General features: G+C 38.8%; 1 protein-coding gene across 1 annotated transcript in view; it reads left to right on the top strand.

Annotated features, from left to right (window-relative positions):
- Positions 1-1,702: 1,702 nt before the first annotated feature.
- LOC134283970 (uncharacterized) overlaps positions 1,703-18,749 on the top strand; it is a 245,670-nt gene continuing 228,623 nt past the window's right edge. The window contains exon 1 of the mRNA XM_062853546.1: positions 1,703-2,843. The gene's annotated coding sequence lies outside the window, so the exon portion shown is untranslated. The remainder of the gene's footprint in view (positions 2,844-18,749) is intronic.

The raw sequence follows: 18,749 nt of genomic DNA on the forward strand, positions 1-18,749 counted from the left end.
TGCGTACCATCTACGGCGGAGTGCAGATGGAAGACGGGACTTGGAGAAGGCGAATGAACCACGAGTTGCATCAGCTGCTGGGAGAACCAACCATCGTCCATACCGCGAAAATCGGGAGGCTACGGTGGGCGGGTCACGTCATCAGGATGTCGGATAGCAACCCGACTAAAATGGTTCTCGAGAGTCATCCGACCGGTACAAGAAGACGTGGAGCGCAGCGAGCTAGGTGGGTCGACTAAGTGGAGGACGATCTGCGGACCCTACGCAGAGTGCGGAACTGGAGACAAACAGCCATGGACCGAGTGGAATGGAGGCGGCTACTATGTACAGCAGAGGCCACCCCGGCCTTAGCCTGACCGGTAAGGTAAGTACACTCAAAATAATCCAAACATCAATGCTACGTGAAAAACCACGTAAGCTGCCGTTTTCGTCACTCAACTAAGATTTACTGGACCCACATGGCACTCACTGATGTTTGTAGTAAATACTACGTGATTTTTCACGTCGCATATTTTTCAGCCTACTTCTCACGTCAATGCTACGTGGTTGTTGGGTGGAAATGGGTGCTCCATTGCCACTCAGTAATGTAAACAATAATTTCTAACCTAGCAATTTAGTTAGCAAGCAGCAGCAGCAATCATCACTTCGCCCCCTTAATGCTAGAACTAGTTAACTCGTTTTGGGAAGTACGGGTAAAAATGGCTGATAAAACTAATCCTGCTATAAAACAAACACTTTGTGGGTCTTAAAATAAGAATCATTATGTGTTTTAAGTAGTTTCAATCGACAAACTTTTGTTTAATGTGGTCAACGTTCAGATATAGACAAATTGCTTGCGATTTCGCAAAACCAGATACCTAGTTCTAGCATTAAGGGGACGAATTCGTCTTCTCAAGTATCTACAGGTTTTTCTATAACTATTTAATTGTTTTGTGGCTCATTGAAAAGATTATGTCGTATTTCAGGTACGGATAGCGCGGACTAGAAGCACCAAGCCATGGAGGCCAGCGCATGCGGTGCGGAGTTCAAGTCGATTAAAGGCCATTCCCATTCGTCCTTCCTATGTTTCCGAGTGCCAGCATTTATGTTTTTCAAAAAAATATTGTCGCGCTTATCTTTTATTAGAGTCCTGCGGCGGTCGTACGCTCGCAAGGCATACCGCCGCATGACAGTCGCAAGGCAAAACAAAAGAAAAAGTGTTCCCGCCAAAAACAAAAGCACGTGGGTTTCGCGAAGTGACAGATGTTTTTGAATGTATTAGTGACGAACGGCAAGAGTGGCTCAGTGGAATGAGTGTTCTTGCTGTCAAACCCCATATAATGGAATTATATACTTTTAAATCTGGTGAAGCTGTTATGATTAGTGACTGTCGCGCTAATATCAGAAGCCAGAGGCAGATAATCGCCATATTCTGATTTTTAAATATTCATGTACATATTATGAAACATATGAACATACGAATGTTTTCACGTACATATCAACGACGTGAAGAATTTTCAGAGTGTACCATAGTGTAATATTCAAATCCGATGTTCTACGAGCGGCGCCGTCGGAAAATTTGAAATGTGCATCTTCGAAAATTTCGCTCTCCCACTATTCTCTGTCATCATCGTCGGCGTCGTCACCGTCGCCTTCGCCGCCGATGTGTCGCGTAGACGCCGAATCGGAACTAAAGCACCGCGCGAGAGCACCATGTGCGCGCGCGACTTGCACTCGGTGGATGATGGTGCGCTGTGTGCTGTGCCAATCGTTAGTCGGTCGCCAACTTCCGAGTCGAATAGACGCGTTCTAGTGTTCGTTCTGCGTGCCAGTTGCAGCAGCTTTGGCGCCTCCATCCACCACCGATTTGTTGTGGTAGGTGGATTTGTGGTGCGCGGATCTTGCCCACCCCGCGTGGTTTTAAGTGGATTCGCTAATTAATATTACCGTGCGTTGTGGCTGTGGCACTTGGCGGCAGCGTGCGTTGCGTATAACAGGAGTTGTCTTCCTCGGTGCTGCTGCTGACTGGTGTCGGGTGTTTTAGCATATGTAGTGTGACGGGGAAGCAACATCAACAACAACGACAATAATTGCCCCAGCCGAAAATTATTTGGCTTTTTATTTGTGGGCCACTAAGGCACCGGGAGAATAGCAGCGCGCTGCAGGAAGAAAAGTGAAAATTGAAAAATGTGCACAGCGAGGATCGAGTGAGATTTTCTCGGGCGGCGCGGGGCAAGGAATCGTGTGAGCTCTGTATGTGCACGTCAGAGATTGGGTGTAGATCCGCGCGAGGTGATGGTGTTGAGCTACATTTGATCGATTTCGACGTTTCGAGCGCGACTGTTTAGCGGAATAGTTGTTCCAGAATTAAAGCAAATTTCGTGTGCGGTGATGTTTAAGCGTGCGATCCAGAACAACAAGAACAACTAGAAGCGGTTGGTTCATTACCCCAAAGTCAGTGTTTCAGGGGAAGAAGCATTGGCTTCTGAAGTGGTTTTAATTTTAGAGCATTTGGCACATAAATTAGGCGCCAGGTTGGTGAAGAATATTCGTCGCGGAGGAAAGTGTGCGATTGGATGAGGCCTGAAAGGGTGAAGAATAAATGGTGCACATGATTTGAGAGCTGCTTTTTCAGTTTGTTTTGTGTTTCTTTGTCGGTGACTGAAAAAAATTGAATGAAGAAGGAGGATTAGCTTCTGCTTAGTGATATCAGTGAGTGATGTCTGGTAATTAATTCTGAGTGGGTCTCTATCTTGCATGATTAAGTGACTGTTGATTTGTGTGGCTTGAATCGTTCAATGCAAAATTAATAATTATTGAACATTATATCAGGAACGTGACCTTGGGAATAACAGTTTTTCAACGTAAGTATGTCCTTCATATTTAAATGTGATATCAAAAAGTAGGAAGAAAATAGTAAAATTCAAGCCAAACTTTGCCAAGCATCATTTGTAACAAAATCCATAATCAGAGAAAATAGTAGTTCAAGTTCGTCGCTCTCGGAGCAGTCCGTACATTGAGCATTCTTTAAAAATGAAAATTTGTGCTATTTTTTCTCACATCAAACCTTTTGATGGGTGCAACAAGTAGTACATATATAACAAAATGTAAAACAATTTGTAAACAATGGGCCCATATAACGCCCATGTAAAGGCGATGACGTTCATCTTTACCATGCTGAGGGTAACGGATTCGATTCCCGGTCGGTCCAGGAGCTTTTCGTAATGGAAATTTCCTTGACTTCCTTGGGCAAAGAGCATCTCCGTGCACGCCACACTCTATACGAATGCAAAGGGATCATTGGCATAGAAACCTCTCCGTTAACAACTGTGTTTATAAAAGTGTTTATAGAACACTAAGCTGAGAAGTAGTATTTGTCCTAGTCGTGACGTAGCGCCAAGAAGAATGAGAAGAAGCACTCAAAATTAAATGAAAAATAATAAACATCTTCTACATATACTGTTATGTAAAGCTAGGCTTAAAATGCATTTTTTGGATTGTAGGTAATTTATTTGCCAGAAATTCATTTTTTTTTTTAAATTTTGAATACAAAATATGTATACCAAACTACAGTTCTCGTCACACAATTTACACTTTTTACACGATTTTTTTTCACACTTTAAGTTTACACGATTGCTTTAAGCTTTTTACCGTTGAGCTTTTTCTAATTAAATATACCTGTTCCTTAATTTGTTATGTTGGAAGAAATATATCAGTGGGATGAGATTGTTAGTTATGTAATGGCCGACTCTCGATTATTGAAAGCAGTTCTGAAATTAAAAAAAAAAATTGTGGCTAATCAGACCTAGGTAACCAATAGGCAGTTGAAAATTGCCTTTACAGCGGGTCATTAAAGCTCAAACGAGAATCGCATATTATCCAAAACTGAATAATCACTTTTCTCCAGAATGACGAAAAAGCGAACGAACCTAGCGTGTCCGATTGTCATAATTGACAAAACAAACAATCGGGCATTCTTATTTTCTTAAAATGGTGGATCATTTTGGAAAAAAGTGCTTTTTTTAGTTCTGCAGGGTTTTTCCCAATATACGGCTGATTAAATGCTTATCCCTCAGACTAGCGTAAATGGAAACGAGCATATGTGTAAGATTCCACACTTTTTCCCTCGCTGCCTTTTCTATCTTTCATATTTTTTCTCTTTTCTTCACTCTGCGCTTCAAAAAGGCGTATTTTACGATATTCCGGATATGCTGGACAGTTTTTGTTTTTGCTTGAAGGCGTCCATTTCAAATGATTCGTAACAGCTGTCACATTTTCAGTAGCAGTTCAGTTGCTATAATTTATGGCAGTTTAGCAGTTGAACTGCTATTATAGAGCGGTAGGCAAGTGGAATGTAGATATATTGCTGAAATGTCTGTTTAAATGCTTATTAGTTATATGGGGGGGGGGGGGGGGGGGGGGTGATCCATAGTGGAGTAAGTATTTTATTCATATAATTTTACTTGGAAATATTTTAAAATTAAAAAAAAAACTCAGAAATAATAATTTGAAACACCTTTTTTGCTTTTCCGTCCAGGTGACGAAGGTTTTCCGGTATGTTTGCTGGAGCTGAACATTTCTGATTTTCACTGTCATAACTAGACTAAATTGATTGCTTTGTTAATGTATCAATTGTAATGTTGACTAGGCCGACTTTGCCCCAGTGATGACGTTACGCCAAGGAGAAGAAAAAGAAGAAGAGGAAGAAGAAGGCAATCTTAGAACCCTGAAATCAACCCCCTCCCCCCACACACAAAATATTTATGTATATTAATCTTCCGGTAGCCACCGCCAGCACCACGCTATTGATGAGTACAAGAAACGAGATTTTGTCTGCGTGTTGTACAAAATAGAACAGTGCGATTTATCGAGGGTTAATTACCAGATATAAAAAATAACTATGTATGATATCTCGGCATCTGTAATTAACACAAAATGCAACCAGCTTGGCCCTGAGGAATCCTCAGGGAATTTCATTTAACAGGGAAGTATCAGGAATACTCAAGGAATATTTTGAATAGTCTGATAAGTTTTGTATCGATAAAAAAACTTGGAATTGTATTTATCTCCGAAATTTTTTTTTTTTTTAATTTCTTTGTATTTGTGAATTTTAACTTATTGCTAATTCTTCACACAAATTATCTCCGAAATTCTTCCGGATACCTACAGGCATTTTCCCAAGTAACAAACAGTTCAGATAAGATAGCATTTTATAATTTATGTAGCTTGTTCGATGTTGCAGCTTCAGTAATTTTGGAACTTGAAAGTTCTCATAAGGTAGCTGGATAGCCTTCTAAGCAGCTTCGGACAAAATTCATGCAGAAACAAAAATGTATTTTTCAGAATCACAACCTCGTTGATGGCATATGATTCATGTCTGAATTGCTTCTGATTTATATTTTAACACAGGTCGCTCCCTGTGTGGATTTGAACTGGATCCTCCTGCGTGATAGCCTGCTGACTTACTGTTTCGGTGCTACTTAACACTCAGCAGCATTAAAAGCTGCTAAAGAGGCTAACAATGAGCCTTGCCGGGACTTGTAACCGAAGTTCCAGCAAGGCCCACCGTTAATCTTTTAAGCAGCCAGAAAGCTTCATTGGGAACTTTATCTGAACTTTGCCTAACTTGAGAGTACATGGGAAGCGGAACTTTTGGTTACTTGGGTTTCCAAGATTCAAATATTTCTTTCTGAGATTATTAAGGACAAAGTATTTGGAGTACATAGTTCAAAATTTCTAGAGCACCGTTTTTTAGAACCGTAGAACGGATTTGTATGAAAATGCATCACGCTAATTGTTCAGAGGTTGTCAACAGCGTGATGCATTTTAATCCAAATCCGTTCAACGATTCTAAAAAACGGTGCTCTAGAAATTTTGAGTAATGTACTCCAAATACCTTGTCCTTAAGGATTCCTGAATTTCTTCACAGAAGTTCCTCCAGAACTTCTCCCGGTATTACTCCCAAAATCCACCGTGGATTTTTTCCCGGAGTTCCCACAGAAGTTTTCTCGGGATTTCATCCAGGATTTGTCTCGTGATTTCCACAACAGTTCCTTTCAGGACATATATCAGATGTTGTCGCGAAATTCCTCTTAGTGATTCCCTTTTGATTCCTCTTGAAGATTTTTTCTCGATTCTTCCGGTGTTCCTCTTGGAACTTCCCCAGCAGATATTCCACGAATTTAAACTGGAGCTTCTCAAAGGATTTCTTGAGGAATTTTTCACGAATTTTCTGCGATGTCTTTCGAAGTTTTTCCTGAAGTTTCTGGCGGAATATTTCCTTAAGGTTGTCGTGTGATTACGTTTGAAGTTTCACCTAAGATTTCTCTCGTCGAAGTTTTCCCCCGGGGTTTCTTTCAGAAGATACGTTCCAGTGTTGGCCTTGGGTTGTCTCATTTTTTTCTCAATTTATCCTAGACTTTCTCCTGAGATTGTATCGGAGGGCCTTTTGGAATTTCTGTAGGATCTTTTATTGATCTTTCTCATAGAGTTTTTCTCGTGATTTCTTTAAGAGCTTTTCCCAAACTTTTTCTATTAGTTTTTTTTTTGCAGTGATACTACTGAGATTTTTTTTACAGATTTCATAAGGGTTATTCCTAGAGCTCTTCTCGGAATCCAGATAGGAAATTATCTCGCGATTCTGGGTGCTCCTTCTGGGATTTCTTCAATAGTTTCTCCAAAAGTTCTTGCAGGGACTTTTCAAGGAGATTCTCTTGAAATGTTTCCCGGGATAACTAACAAAATTAGGAGGTGAACAAGTCTGTGGCTGAAAGCTGGTGAAATCTCGCGAGAAATTCCGCAGAGGAGCTTCAGAAAAAAAAACCTGAAAAACTGGGGCTTTTAAGAGAAATCCCGTATGGACACTGAAAAAGTCCCAGAAGGAAATATGTAAAAAAAAACTTGAGAGAACTGAAAATTGCCAGACAAAAAAAAATTCAGGACTCCTCCGAAAGAAAAAAACTTTTGGTAAATTCAAGGGAAAATTCGCGAGAAGATTTCTGAGGCTTAAGCGTACCAAGGTCTTATATGATGGTGACATCAAAGGACATTTGGGTGTTCTGAAAGAGATTCGAGTCAATCCATTGGTTACAGTCAATAATGACTGGAAGGGAACGCCATTCAATTTCATACGTATGTATAATGTTATATAGCCGGATCGTACAGTTTGGGACGAAGGAGGACCGCTAATTCGTCCAGGATCAATCGTATTTTATACTGATGGATCGAAACAAAACGATCAAATTGGAGCTGGAGTTACTGGCCCAGGTGTTAGTTTGTCAGTATCTATGGGTAGATGGCCAACCATCTCCCAGGCTGAAATACAAGCAATATTAGAATGCGCTATTATTTGTTTAAAAAGAAAATACAAACATTCAAACATATGCATTTTCTGGGATAGTCAGGCAGCTTAAACAGCTTTGAAATCATACACATGTACTTCGAAGCTGGTATGGAAATGTGTCCTCTTGCTGCAACAATTATCTGCTAACAATTCCATTAACATTTACTGGGTGCCTGATGGTCACCATGGAATAGATGAGAATGAAAAAGCAGATCAACTTGCAGAATGGGATCATCTAAACCTCTTCTAGGGCCAGAGCCTTTTTGTGGGACCTCTCCATGTTCCATAAAAATGGAGTTCAGGAACAGGGAAAAGGTCATGATGATAACCAACTGGAACAACACCCAAGGTGCACGACAATCCAAAAAGTTTATTACTCCAAATATTTCTGTTACACAAAAACTTTTTGCTCTGTCAAAGAAATACCTGTGTACTAGAGTTGTATGGAGAAACTTTAAATTTGATCGTATCAACCCAAAACAAATCTTTTTCAATCTATATTAGCTTTGCGTCCAAAACAACTGTGCAAAATTTGGGAGCGATTGGTTGCGTCCCCGTATTCCGCTTTGCGATTGAAATTTCTATGGAAGTTAGTATGGGAAAACGTACTTTTTTGCATTTCACTCATAAGTTTAATTCTTTTGTCTAACACATAGCTTCCCAACCTTCGTTTCGCGACCCCCAACCGCTTGCAGGCACGCTTCGATTGTTTTACGAAAAGCGCAGTGACGACAGACTGGGGGGTCGCGAGAGCCAAGGTTGGGAACCGTGGGTCTAATACCATGTAACTAATAACATTAAAGTATAGCCTCGGATATGCCGATAAACTTTGCCGAAGACCGCAAAATGATCCGACGCTTGCGTAAAAAGTTATTCGCCTGGTAACTTAGGCCAAAAATTGAGATTTTATTATTGATGTTATCCCAAGAAACAGAGATAGTTGAATAACGTTAAGCACCACCGGGCAATCTGTACGTTATAACTTTTTTAACAAGTGTCGGATCACTTTGCGGTCTTCGGCATATCCTAGGCTATACTTCAACGTCATTTGTTAGATTGTTTAAGCGGGAAAAACTTCAATTTATTAGAAAAATGCAAAAAAGCACGTTTTTCCATACTAAATTCCATACAAATTTCAATCGCAATGCGGAATACGGGGAAGCAACCAATCGCTCCTAAATTTTGCACAGTTGTTTTGGTCGCTAAAAGGAATCGAAAAAGCTTTGTTCCGAAAAATCGACTTTGTTGACCCAGTCTACTGTGTACATACACAGTACTAATAACAGGCCACTGTTATTTGAACATTTGCTATGTGACTGTATTGCGCTTTATACCACAAGGCTAAAGTACTTTGACAAAGGATTTTTACAGCCCTCTGATATATGGTCGTTATCCCCTTGTAAGGTAATTCATTTTATACGATATATTATTCCCTGGCGGGAAAATATCGATAATCATGTGCAGAGGGTCTCTACTCATAGTGACCTATCGCCTTGTGATACGGTTAAACATTAAAGTGGGTGGTGTATCACTATAGATCAGAGAAATGGTCGCAGTGATAAGTTACCCTACAAAAAAAAAAGAATTCTGTGGAAATTTTCCACACGTTTAACTGCGAAAGAATTTAAAGAAGAAATTACGGTAGAAATTCGGAAGGAATTGAGGAAAAAAAACATGGATAGAATTTCGAGATAAACTTTCAAATAAGTTCTTAATCCTTAAAGAAGTTTTTAAGAAGCACTCATCGGTATTGGCTATAGATAATCGATCAAAATTATTAATATGCTGTCATAGTTTCCAATTTCCGTAGTATTTTCATCGAAAATACTACACTGGACTAGACATCCACGTTCAGTTTCAAAACTGTGTAAAGAATGCAACGGTCATATGGTCTGTGGATTTAATTATTGCACTCCTGAATGTTTTTTCCTGATTTTCCAGAGTGTTGTAGAAGTAATTTCTTTAAAAAAAAATTGGTGGACATGTCAAAGCAATTTCTTGCAATTGACCCAAAAGAAATCACGGAGAAATTTTAGAAATATTCCTTATCGATTGTTTTGCTTTATTTTCGAATGAGTTTCACCAAAAAAAAATCTTGGTTGAAACTGGCTTGTTGGAATTTCTTGGATAATAAATGCTGCGTTGTACCTTAAAATTTTCCTCAAAATTTGGAGGATATTTGTGTACATGTATTGAAAAGTTTATAAGTTTTATAAAATTTTGGCCAATTTTTTAATAATAAACTTTCAAAACTCCCCTCTGGAAAACTCACGGAATTTTATATTGTATTATGAGTGGGTACCCTGTACATGTTATACAAACAATTCTATGTACATGACATATCTGGTTTCATTTCTCATTTCATTTTTTTCTCGACCTCAACATATATAACCCGTTAAGGTAAGATGGGAGCGCGTTCAGGTTCATTTTTACTCGCGTTTTCATGAGCACCGATTTCGCCATAAAAAATGCACGAAGACGAAAATGCTACTCGATGTTTACCACGAATAAGCAAGCAATGAGTAGCAATTTGAGCTCAATATTTTGTTGGATGACGAGATACGTGCTTTCGGTATTTGCAGGGCAGCCATTGCGACGGCTATCTTTGGATTCCCTCATATATGTGCTTAAGGCAGCCATCAACGATGCAGCCTATATAGACTGTTTCAGAAATTATAAATACACTAACGATTAACTGCCATTTCAATTTGAGCACAATATCCAAAAAAGTTTCTTCTAGCTCTTATAGTAAACATGCTAACGAAGCAAACAATACCAACTTTGTTGATGTTTCTTGTAAAAGTTAAAATATAGGGCTCTGTAAACTAGATGATTAAAATTTGAAGTTGCACAAAGTGGTCAAAAAATGTAGCATAGTAGGAAAGAAAAAAATCTCACGGTTAAAATATTTAGTTTCCAAACACAATAAAAATTGCTGTATCGATAATAAAAGATATTTCTCGATTGGTAAGAGTAATTTTTACTGGAATATTTGATCAAGAACCACCATTACGGGCCTTCTCAATACAAATATTTTTGTTTCAAATTTCTCAACAACACCAGTAGCAACAAACGTTAAGCAAACGAATGTCTTAATTACTGCTTACTGCATTCGTTTTTATGATATGACAAGCTTTGCCATCTGAAGGATCGAATGAGCTGAAAAAATAAGTTTGTTTAGATTAAATGCGTTCAGGAAAGCTAAGAAACTGTGTGGTAGTTCTTATGTTCCGTAGAAAACCTTAAAAAATAAGAAACTTGATCTCCGAAAAAATGTTGTGGAAATGCTTTTATCGAAATTTCCCAAATTTTGATCAAGGCATTCCTTAGACAACTTGTTGAGAAAGCGAATGTGATGAAAATTTGGATAATTTATGGTATTTACTAATAAATAATGTTGAAATCATTAAAAAACACCTTTGTGCAAATGCAAATTTGAAAAATTAAGTTATTTGTTAGAGAACTCGACTGTTCATTAAAATATCAAGACCATTGAAAGGAAATATAAAAATATGGAGTACAATATGCTATACTCTGAAAGAAGTTGGTAAAAATCATTAGTACAGTTCATTTAATTTAATAAACAAAGTGTATTTATAATTTCTGAAACAGTCTATAGAGCACAATCGGGTACGCGGAACAGGGTCGACGGAATGGTTCGACAATGAGTGCTGAGCGAATTTGGAGGAGAAAAACGCAGTAACGTGCAGTGCGGTAATGCTGCAGCATGTAACCCGGCAGAACGTGGAACGATATAGATAGAAGCGGATACAGCAGACCGGTCAGTTCTGGGAGAAAAAGCATCCCGCAAAGGCTTTGTGCCGCAAACCGAAATCTGCAGGGATAAAAACAGGAGCCACCTGAAGCTCAAACATGAAGTGATCGAAAAGTGGAAGCAGCACCTCGACGAGCATGTGAATGGCAAGGAGAATGTAGCCACGGGGAATCAAGCACGTGGTAGAATTGACTATGTTGGTGCAGCAAAGAACCAATACTAACCAACTCTCACGTTGAAGGTAAGCTAAAGATGCCATCCACCAGCTCTGGATCAACCAAGTAGCTGGTAAGGACGGTATTGCAGCAGAACTCATCAAGATGGGCCCTGAAAAGTTGGCCACCTGATTGATTGATTTAGCTATATTATAGAGACTTTCAGCCCTTGGCAGATCATCTTCTGTCGTCTATCACCTAAAGTAAATGAACCGGTTTCATCAACGGCCGGTCTACAACGGACCAGATCTTGACCGGACCGTTAATCCGGAAATACCGTCCATACCAGGTCCCAATGTACATCCTGTTCATTCTGTTTATTGACTTCAAGATGGTATATGACGATACGACCGTATCATTCATGGAAATCATGGACGAGAACTGTTTTCCCAGGAATCTTACCAGAATGATCCATCCGGTTGGTACAAGAAGGCGTGGAGCGCAGAGAGCACGATGGACGGACCAGGTGGACCGTGATCTGGCGAGCGTTGGGCGTGACCGACGTTGGATAGCTGCAGCTGCAAATCGAGTAGGTATATGGCGGCAAATTGTTGGTTTAATGATATCATGAATTTGATGTTGAACTTAGAAAATAAATGTTTATAAATTTCAAAGAAAAGCTAAGGTACATGAAACTTTTATGACAATCTAGATATTGACACCGTGTGCACTATACTTAATAAACCTAAAGGATATCGGCTAATTTTGCCTTGTCGTACGAGAGTTCTCACATCTTGTTTTTTTTTTCAACTCTTCACCAAACAATGTACTCGTTGTTATGAATGATTTGGTGCTAACTGTAAAATCACCTGCCACATGTTTTGTTCATAGAAGGATAGCAATGAATGTGAAAGCAAATTGACAATTTACCACCTTTGAGCAACTCTTTGGTTGAAATGTCCGAAATCTAACGTGACAACTGTAGTGAAGCAATCACTTTGGCATCACAGATTGTATCGTGCCCTATATAGGATGCATGTCCGGCTTGAGTTATGCAATCTTCATTTTACTTATCTGGTCATACTATATCCCCTTATGCTTGTCACGTGACATAAAATGGCAATATTGCTTTTGGAGTACACAATGGTGAAAAACAAGATCTGTTCGATTTTCGTTTTGGTGCGGCACGTGATACATTCGTAGGCGTGAATCAATTATACCCACATCTTCATTCTAGTTTTTTTTCGCTTCAGAACACTCTTTCCACGCTCTAGACTGATTTGTATTAATTAATTTGGAGCTACCTCAATAGGCAAAATGTTGAGTGATCCACATGAGGAGCGATCGCCCGTGTAATTAAAAATCTGCGCGCGCAATGTTATCGAAATAAAGGTGATAGCCGGGCAAATGAATGCCGCCAACGCACCCACACCCATCATGATCGGCGAAGAAGCGCGAAAAATGGAACAGATAATGATTGATTGCATTCCAGATATCGAAAAGCGTTGTCGGATAAACAGAAAAGGCCGAAAATGGACCTCGTCTGCATACGCCTTTTAAATCCAATTATCATGATTCGTGAGGAAATGAAATTATCGGTGGTCATGATCTGGATTTCGGTGTTTCCCATGTGGATTTGATTCTTGTTAGCCGAGTTTAGGCCATTCCGTTATGATTGTTCACGCATTCGGGGGTTCTTAATTCATGGCTGGGGTTTCTATGCCAGAAATTGAATCGATAACATAATAATTGAAGTTAATTCGATACATCCCATTTTCAAGCATTTCCGACATTTTAATTCGCCTTCAAATATGATGCGATGCTCCTCCGCACAGTAGTTCAGTGTCACACACCTTCTCGCAACGGCAATGGCCACAATTATCTGCTCCAGATATTCTCTCAGCTTCGAACACTCCACCGCCGTTGTCACCAAACCTACTAGGGTGGATGTACCAATTATGGCACTATCTAAGGAAAACTATTTGTACAAAAATAACGAGAGGATCTACGAATGTCATCAATATGTTAAAAGATAGCTAAGTTTCCACACTTAACAGGAACAATATAGAAACGTAGCCAAAACTACTTTTAGTATTTATTACAGCGTGTGCCAATGATAGGATACTGTACCAATTATGGTTACATTTTTTATTTTCGGTTCCTTTTCGCACTATTTGCATGCATTCCTTATGGGATTAGCCATAACTGGTACACTATGGCGAAAAAGGGTGCAAGGAAGCCGAAATTTTAAGGGAAATGATTTATTTCTACCATAATTGGGTTTTTAAATTAAGAAAAATGTATCGATTTTTTGATTTTATACGAAAGAGCACCTTTTTCTGAGCCACTATGATTTTTTTCAGATTTTTAGGACTGTGTTTTGGTACCTAAAATCAATTTAAAAGAGATTTTTTGAAATCACCTTTTGACAGCTGGGTAACTGTTTGATACCGTCTACCCCCGTTGGTTTGAACGACACCTCATGCAAACCAACGGGGTTCATTTTTTAATTTGAACTTCTTGTAACCCTGTGGGCCTCGAAAAACACACTGATGGTAACTCTTTTAGCTGTTTTGTTTTGATTATGTGTTCCGTTTCACCCCGTTCCATGAGAAGAATGACATTTGAATTATTTTTAGTTTGAACGATGTGCAGATTAGAGGGGGTCAAATTAAAAAGTGTTCAGATTAGATGCGGTCAAACCAACGAGGGTAGACGGTAGCTCCACCCAGTACAAAATGCGACGAGGGGTGATTCGACAAATCGCTCCCATACAAACTTCAAATTGATTTTTAAATAGCTTCCCGGACACCAAAATTAATGAAAATTTGGATTTCGGCTCAGTTTTGCATGTAGATTCAGAATATGGAATTATCTCAACACCGCTAAAGAAGCCAATTTGAGCAAAATGTGGAATTTAAATGAGTGCAACCATCTTTTGAGAACGTGATCTGTTGTTCACAATTTTTTTTTGCTGGTTTACGCCGTTAAAGGGTGAAAATCAACTATGGCGAATGATTGGTATTATAACCATAATTGGAACACTTACCCTACCATCCCATCAAAAAATGATAAAATATTGTCTCGCAGCATCATCGTTTACCAATATCATGATCGCTGTCAATAGTACCTACAAATATGTAGTGAATAAATTGCAGCAACAATCATCGCACAAAAAACTCGCGCTCAAACGCATTCCTACCTGTCTGTCGTTGCGTAGTCGAGCAAGAGTCGTCTCGGGTAACTTGCGAATATAATCACATAATTTATTCGCTTCTGTTCTGCTCGGTCGGATGGTCTTCCACCGGCGATGGATCAGAGCCCCGACAATGGTGGTGTGGCGAACACTGATGACACAGATTTTTCAGTGCCAGTTTGGTGGAAACGATCGGAAGCGACAACGACGACGATGGCGACGACAATCGCCCATAAATGATGAATAAGAGCAACGATTGCGATCTGCGGTTTTTCACGAACGCGTGATCAAATTAGCATCAGTTGCCGGCTGAATTGTTGGCAGGCACGGTGCGTGTTGCCGCCACATAAACCTTTCTGGAAGGTACGTTAGGGTGACCAGCAGACCAGTTGAATTGCTCATATTAAAAAAAAAGTTATCTGATTCTCCTCTAGCCCATATTTATATAGCAAAAATCCATCCTGAAACAAGTCGTTGATCAAATTTTGTTTTGTAATTTGTTAGGCAATTTATTTGGGGATTTATTCAGGAAGCCTTTATTACGTTCTTCAAATTTGGACTTTGGAGATTTTTTTTGGCAATTCTTTTGTAACCCCTTCGAGAATTTCTTTGGAAATTTCTTCAAAAAACATTTCACCACATTCTCATTAATTTCATCGATATTTCGTTTGGTAACTGCTTTGGCAATTATTTAAGCAATTTAATCAACAAACCTTTTGGAAGTAGCTACGGGAGTTTTATGGCCAATCATTTCAAGAATTTTCAAGCATTTTTTTTCTAAATTTATTCAGCAATTTCCGAATTCTATGTATATTTTCTGAAGTTTCTATGAATTTAGAATAACAATACTTCAGTAATGCTTTCGGAAATTTCTGTAGCAATTTCTGTGGGAAGGTCTTCGGCGGGTCCTTTGGACTTTATTTTTTCGGGAACGTATTTGAAAAAATCTTATTTAATTCTTTAAGAACTTAGCTTGAGCTTGAGCTTGAGCTTGATTGACCGCCCGTGGATGCTACTCCAGTATCGCCAGACCAGCTACACTCACACAAGGACCAATGAGATAACTGCCGGGGACTAGCAGGCATCTTCAGTGTGTGAGCGTTGATGATCTTCTATTTTTAGGCGACAATGGCGCCTGCCACGTCAGGTTGCAGGTCAATGTGGGGAAGGGGTAACGAAGTGATGATTGCAATCGTTTGTATCCACATCTGGCCGAATATACCTCTGCGCCAGCACAAATTCATGCGGATGTTGGAGTGTTGGTGGGAATTGGTTGGCAGAAGGTTCACTCATTGGTGTGTGGATACCAGGGGAAGGTGATAGAATTGTGTGTTTTTATTATTTTGAAGATGTGCGGCACAGTTCGCTTGATTGCATAACTTGTAGGCGTTTTCTAATAGGATTGTGACACTGTGCTGTGAAAGTTTGGAAGGAAGGGCTTTTCAACCCGTTTCTGTTCTAGCGACGGCTATGAACATGTTTATATACATGAGTTGTATATGTAGAGAGCAGAGAGAAAGTATATAGAAAGATACAAAGTAGGAGGAAAGGGACGGGCCAGGGATTGAACCCAGGATCTTCTGCATATAAATCAGAAGCGGTAGCCACTAGACCACCAAGCCCGTCTTATTTAATTCTTTAATTTAATTCTTTAAGAACTTACTGCAAAAACTTGCAATTTCAAGGCACAAAATGTTTCTAGTTGACAAATTGAGAGATGAAATTTGTGAAAAAAAAAATCGCGTTCTGGTGTGATTCGAACCCAAGACTCCGTATCCGCTAGACCGGCGCTTTAATCAACTAAGCCACAGAACAAATAACAATTTTGTAGAATAGAAAGCCAAACTGACTCCAAAGCCACACCGTGAACACTCCTTTCGGGTGCGAGAATAAGTCTCGGCTTCGTAAAAAAAAAGAACAATTCGTTTTCACTTATATTTAGTGGGCACAAGCGCAAGTGTGTTGTGAATTAGCATTTAAGCCGAAAGAGAGATGTCAATTGACAACTTTCGTGCCTTCTAATTAAAAATTTTTCCTGTATGTTTCAGAAATACCAGAAAATGTGATAAATACCAGTAAAGGACAATATGTGTCATTATGTCTTTCAGAACGCCTTGCCGTAGGAGTCCTGAAAGAATTTAATAATTTTTATTCTTTCTGAAATAGCTTTAGAAGTTACTCCGGCAATTCTTTTAAAAAATCTTTCGGAAATTCCTTCAGTAATTTCTTTGAGCGTACCGTTGACAATTCGTTTAGGCATGTCTCTGACATTGTCATTAGAAAATCGTTCAGCAATACCTTTGGAAATTTCGCGACAATTTTTTTAAGAATGCCTTCGGAAACTCTTTCATAATATCTTTTTGAGAGGTCCTTCATTATTTTTTCAAGGAATGCTCGCAGAAATTTCTTCGACAACTCCTTTGGAACCTTTTTTGCAATTCCCTCAAAAATTCTCATACAAATAACTTTAGCAGCTTTTCTTTTTAAATTTCTTCGGCAACTTCTATGTCCTTCGTCCTTCGTAAAAACCATTAGGAATTTCGCGGGCAGTTTTTCTAAATTTTCTTCGGTTTATTTTCTGTGTCAGTTTCTACAATAATTTCTTTGGAAATTGATTCATCAATTCTTTTATTAGATCCTTTCGGCTATGCTTTTGGAAATCGCCATGAAATAACAGTAAAGTTGTGGATTTATTTTCCAATGTAATTTATACCGTAATGTGGAGCTTGTGTACATTTCGATTTCAGGATTTTGTACTTGTTTTAGAGGATGGCCAGTGTCCATTTAGTATGTAAGATCATTAAGTACTTTCAAAGATTGTTTCCTTACATTTTTAAAATATTACCCTTGCACCTTTTTACGCTTTTTAAACTTCATCTTCTCACTGATGATCTTTCAGGCGAACATTCAGGTTTTTCTTGAATAGTCCTAAAAGAAATTTTCTGCTTGAAACTTTTCCACAGATTCTTTCAGTAAATCTTCCAAGGATAGCTACAAGAACTCCTTCCAATGAAAAGAAATTCAAATGGTTTTTTTTTTTTCAAAACATTTTTGGAAAATTGCTTCAGGAACTCGATTATAGATTGCATCAGTAATTCTTGCAGAAAATTGTTCAGAAATTTCTCCACGTATTCCTCCGGGTAATCTTTCAAAGAGTTCTTCAGGAATATTTCCAAGAATTGCTTGACGAATTATTCTCAGAATTCCTTCAGAAATTTTCTCCGCGATACTTTTCAAAGATTCTTCTAACTTTTTTCGAAAAATTCGTCAGGATTTTTCTTAAAAATTGCCATTTTAAGATTCTTTCAGAAATTCCGTCAAGCTCTTAAAAATTTCTTCTAATTCATCAGACATTTTGCCACGGATTCGCTTAAGAATTCCTGCAAGGATTTTACAGAAATCTGTCTCAAACCGATTTATTCAAGTGTGCTTCAAGTATACCTCCACGGATCTTTTGAAACATTTCTCCAAATTGTGGAGCGGACCTGGTGTGATGGTTAGAACACTTGACTATCACGCCGAATAGTGGCACAATACTGGCACAAATTTCCCAAATGGAAGAAAACGTGCCTCTAGAGCCGACCTACTGATACCTGATCACGCCGAGGACCTGGGATTGAATCCCACTCCCAACAAACTTGCAAAATGTGAGTTCTTCCTTCGGAAGGGAAGTAAAGCGTGGGTCCCGAGATAAACTAGCCTAGAGCTAAAAATCTCTTGATTACAAATAAAAAAAATCTCCAAATATTCAACCAAATATTTATACAAGAATTCATTATAAAAATTTTCCAAAGAGTGCTGCAGGAATACTTCCATGGATTCCCTCAGCAATGTCCCTTAAAAATTTCTGAAGAAATTCATCCGAATGAATTTTTCAGGAATTTCTGCAAAAAAAAATCTTGAAAAACTCTCCAAGGATTCCTTTACAAGTTCCATTAATCCATTTCACATCAAGTCATTTTTTCCAAGTATGCAAAAATCCTTCAAAGCTCCATTCCGTAGTCCCTCCAAGCATTCTTAAAGGAATTTCTGCATCAATTTCATCATTTTATCTCAGGGTTCCATAAGGATTGCCTCTAAGTAAACTTACGGGAATTCATCGAAGGATTCCCTAAAGAATACCTCAAAAAATACATTCAAGAATTTCTTAATGGTTCCTTCAGAAACTTTCTCTGCGGAAATTCCGACAAGAACTGCTTCTATTATTCTTTCAGGAATTCCTCCAAGGATTCCTTGAAGAATATTCCCATGAATACTTTAAGAAAACTCTCCAAAGATTTCTTTGAGAATTTCTCCAGTGAT

This window comes from Aedes albopictus, chromosome 2 (assembly GCF_035046485.1).
Source record: "Aedes albopictus strain Foshan chromosome 2, AalbF5, whole genome shotgun sequence".
Lineage (NCBI taxonomy): Eukaryota > Metazoa > Arthropoda > Insecta > Diptera > Culicidae > Aedes > Aedes albopictus.